Consider the following 5049-nt stretch of genomic DNA (forward strand, 5'->3'; position numbering starts at 1 on the left):
AACACAACATAAACAATTTCGAAGATTTTAAGTTACAGTTCATATAAGGAAATCAGTCAATTGAAATTAATTAATTAGTCCCTGATCTATGGATTTCACATGACTAGGAATACAGATATGCATCTGTAGGTCAAAAGAAAAAGTAAGGGAGTGGATCAGAAAACCAGTCAATATCTGGTGTAACTACCATTTGCATAGAGTTGATCAGGCTGTGTATTGGGGCCAGTGGTAGGTTGTCCCACTCTTCAATGGCTGTGTGAAGTTGCTGGATATTGGTGGGAACTGGAACACGCTGTCGTACATGTCGATCCAGAGCATTCCAAACATGCTCAATGGGTGACCATGTCTGGTGAGTATGCAGGCCATGGAAGAACTGGGACATTTTCAACTTACAGGAATTGTGTACAGATCCTTGCAGCATGGAGCCGTGAATTATCATGCTGAAACTTGAGGATGGCGGCAGATGAATGGCATGACAAAGGACCTCAGGATCTCGTGCGGTATCTCTGTGCATTCAAATCACGATAAAATGCAATTGTGTTCATTGTCCGTAGCTTATGCCTGCCCATACCATAACCCCACCATGGGGCACTCTGTTTTCAACGTTGACATCAGCAAACAGCTCGCCCACAAGACTCCCTATAAAACAACGTTTATGGTAGAGAAATTAACATTCAATTCTCTGGCGAACATTCCTGCAGTCAGCATGCCAATTGCACGCTCCCTCAACTTGAGACATCTGTGGCATTGTGTTGTGTGACAAAACTGCACATTTCAGAGTGGCATTTTACATGGTCTGCGGAGACAAAATGCCACTCTAAAATGTGCAGTTTTGTCACAACACAATGCCACAACCGGCCTCAACCGCAGAACGCGTGTATGGCCACTCATCACCTGTGTGATGATCATGCTGTTTAATCAGCTTCTTGATATGCCACACTGGACAGGTGGATGGATTATCTTGGCTAAGTAGAAATGTTCACTAACAGGGATATAAACAAATTTGTGCACAACATTTTAGAGAAATAAGCTTTTTGTGCATATCGAACATTTCTGGGATCTTTTTCAGCTCGTGAAACACGAGACCAACACTTTACATGTTGCGTTTATATTTTTGTTCATTGTACATTACACAAAATGTCCTATGATTGCTATCTTTCAAGCTGAGAGCAGACTTGTTTAGAAATAACAGTGGTAGCAAGAATAGAGTAGAAAATAATATAATTACTATTCAATCTACATTACCTCAGTAAGGTAAATATTAAACTGTCCTTGTTTGAGCCTAGGTTTAGTCTATTTCAAATTCCAAGGTAACAAAGGGTTTTAATGAGGGGTATGTGGTTAATTACCTTATTACCCTAAGAAACTTCACATGATAACTATATGTCAGCTAATGAATCATTCCTAGACATCCCCTGTGTACATCTCAAGCCACACTGCTATCATTTCTCCCCATTGTGGACACTATTATGTCTGGTAAGGTTAGTCAGGAAGGAGAAGCTCTTGTAACATAGTTTGCACGAGAAGGGCCTCTCCTTGGGGTGAACGGTCTGGTCTGGTGCTCCTTCAAATAGTTTGCCCTAGCGAAGTGCTGGTCTCCGTCCTAATGCTCGGTCTCCCACGTTGTGATCCAATGACACGCGAGGAGGTAGAAGCAGGAGCCACCACCCTCAGGTGGTTAGTATTTGACCTGCCTCCTTGACCTTTAGCCATTGTTTAGGTGTTGTTGGGATTGTGTGCTGTGTTATAGGCTAGGCACCTCTCGTGGTGAACACCCATCCTGACCTATCTGTATTGGTGGGGTAACTGGGGTATTGGTGGGGTAACTGAGGAAGGCTAGACCCAGGTCCAGGCCTTCTATGAACCTAGTCACCAGGCATTAGACGAGACCCTGAAGGAGAAGACAGACTTCCTGAAAAACTACCACCAGGGGGTCTCCCACCACACTCTGAAGGCTGAAGCCCAGGTTCTGTTCATCATGGATACTGTGGTGTTTGTATCATAGAGATAGACTCTCCTGTTCCTATCAGCCCCAGGCCCTGCTCCATCCCTGCACTGAGACTGTAAAGAGAAGGGTCTGGGCTGCAGACTGGATCCCTGACTGGAGCATCTGTCTCTCTGATGTCCACCAGGACTGAGGTTGTTCAGTCCACCTGTCTACTGGTTGTGTTCTGTGTGGAGTTTCTGTCCCTCTTGGTTCGGTCCTGGTTCCGACTTGGAAAGGAAGAGCGACGGCTCCTGATCCAGGGTTCTGATCTGGGGCCAGGGTTTGTGACCAGCCACTTCAGAGGTCCAGTCTCTCCCGTCAGCAACACCGGATATCAGCAGGTTCTCATGGACTGCAGACTGTTAACACATATTGAACAGAAAAGCATGAAGGTTTATATAAGAAACTCTTTGCTGTACACACAGAAACATGACATTATAAAATGTTAACCACAGTCAAGCCCATCTCTAACACTGACTCAAGTACCTAACAATATGGAGCCATTGGAGTTTATTATAAAAAGTATCCATATGTGTGTTGATTCATGAATGAAGTATAATGTTTTGGTTCGCCTGAGATAAGGGAAACAGTCCCTCAGATTTATATAGATTTTTTCAATAAGTCAGCACAGATTTGATTTTGTATTTAATTTCAACAAAATGGTCATACTCTAACAGAAGGGACTTGAAGTACAGTACTTTTATTTCACAAAACGATATGTAACTAGAAGTATACATTTTCTCACTATGGTAACACTATCTTTTGTAAATCTGGTACCCTTAAATTGATAAAATGAATGTAAGAATACTTTGGAAAAGGTTCAACATTAAATTACACACATCTTCACTACTTCATGTCAAGTAAACATGAAGGCACTATAATTTCCTCATAAAACACCAGCATCAAACAACAGGACAGGGTTGTCACTTCATCAGTGAAGCATTTTTACAGACAGCATCACACCAACCATCACCATATCATCTACTCTGCTTCATCATACTACACAGTACCAGTCAAAAGTTTGGACACACCTACTCATTCAAGGGTTTTTCTTTATTTTTACTATTTTTCTACATTGTAGAATAATAGTGAAGACAAACTATGATATAACACATTTGGAAGAATCATGTAGTAACCAAAAAGTGTTCAACAAATCAAAATATATTTTAGATTTGAGATTCTTCAAAGTATCCAACCTTTGCCTTGATGACAGCTTTGCACACTCGATGTCTACTGACTGTAAGAGATACAGAGTGAGAGGATGTTGGATCAAGAAATCTGATATGAGCACCCAGCTATGGAGCATCTTCTGATTGGGTAATGAGGGATGATTTGATTACTTTATACTATTTAATGGTTTGATAATTCAAAGGCATTATCCCACACTTAAAACCAAATGAATCAAGATCTTGGCCCGTATCCACATTCTCAGAGTAAGAGCGCTGATCTAGGATCCCCACCTGCCTATACTGTATTGGCTCTGACCTAATACCATTCAGACAGTAGTTGACAGTGGGCTAAACCTCAGTGACACTGTGTGTGGTCTGTGTGCTGCTCAATTGGTTACTCTGTGGGTTCAGACGAGGTGTAGTCGGGTTGTCCTCCATGACCATGGTCCCCTCAGGGTTCCCCAGACCCTCCTCCTTTACCAGCAGCACCTCTGGACCCTCCTCCTGTAAGAGCCAGGTGATACAGATTAGACATACACTTCCTCAAGTATGTACACACAGATAATAAACACACTTCTAACATGGAGTGTTTACCCATCCCCATTATGTTTGAGTCCTATACTGTAGTTACAGAATGACTTCATTGATGTTAAACCCATCATGGTGGACATAAATATGATGTTGTGGGTAAATATGAGTCAGCTATGATAAGTCAAAAGTCATCATCAGACAAGCCTGACTAAACTATTTTGAAGTGTACATGTAAGCGAGTTAAGAACATACCGTAAACTCACTCCATAGCTAGCTTGAAATGTTGCCGATGGAGCCATTCAAGAGGTACCTGTTGTAGGGCGAAGTAGTTTTGCACGCTGTCAAGGAGGGCGGTCATGTGTGTTGCAGAGGATCACTGGTTCAAGCCCAGTATGGGGCAGTCAAACAGTGGAAGCTAAGCTGTTAGCAGCCTACTGACTCCCTTCACATAGAGTAGGTGTTTGTTAGTGTGGGTATATTTAGTAAGTGTATATTGGTTATAATGCACTGTTGTGTGTATGCAGAATAGGGTGAAAGATGTGATGTACACTGAGTGTAGAAAATATTAGGAACACCTTCAGAATAGTTGCAACCCCTTTTGCCCTCAGAACAGCCTCATTTCATCAGGGCATGGACTCTACAAGGCATCAGAAGTGTTCCACAGGGATGCTGACCAATGTTGACTCCAATGCTTCCCACAGTTGTCAGGTTGGCTGGATGGCGCCTACTACTCGTGATGCTACGTTTGAAACCAGAGCTCCGAGGCATGCGTCGAAATCGCTAAGCAGTTTACTTCGAAGCAGTTTGCCGATGCTTGTATAATTTTATCAGAAGCACGTGTTCAATGACGGCCGAAACTTTGTTTTGTCGATTAGCTACCTGATTGGTTTGGTATTGGCTTCTGTAGAAGACAAAAAGGCTACCCTATGCGACGTCATCTATAATAATTTGGCTGTTCTAAATGCTTTTGATCAGCAGGTACCACTAGTGTACACTGTGTTGATCAAAGCCTCAAGTAATGAACCTATTTTGGACACAATTGGCTGGAAATGCTCAATGCTTCAGAAACCTTCATTTCTCCATCTCCATCTACTACCATACCCTGTACAAACACACTTAAATATTTTATCTTGCACATTCACCCTCTGAATGGCGCACATACACAATCCATGTCTTAATTGTTTCCAGCCTTAAAAATCAATCTTTACCCAGTCTCCTCCCCTTCATCTATACTGATTGAAGTGGATTTAACAGGTGACATCAACAAGGGATCATAGCTTTCACCTGGTTAGTCTGTCATGGAAAGAGCAGATGTTCCTAATGTTTTGTACACTCAGTCTCTTCAGGGAGTCTCAATAAAAG

Source organism: Salvelinus alpinus, chromosome 39 (assembly GCF_045679555.1).
Source record: "Salvelinus alpinus chromosome 39, SLU_Salpinus.1, whole genome shotgun sequence".
Classification (NCBI taxonomy): domain Eukaryota; kingdom Metazoa; phylum Chordata; class Actinopteri; order Salmoniformes; family Salmonidae; genus Salvelinus; species Salvelinus alpinus.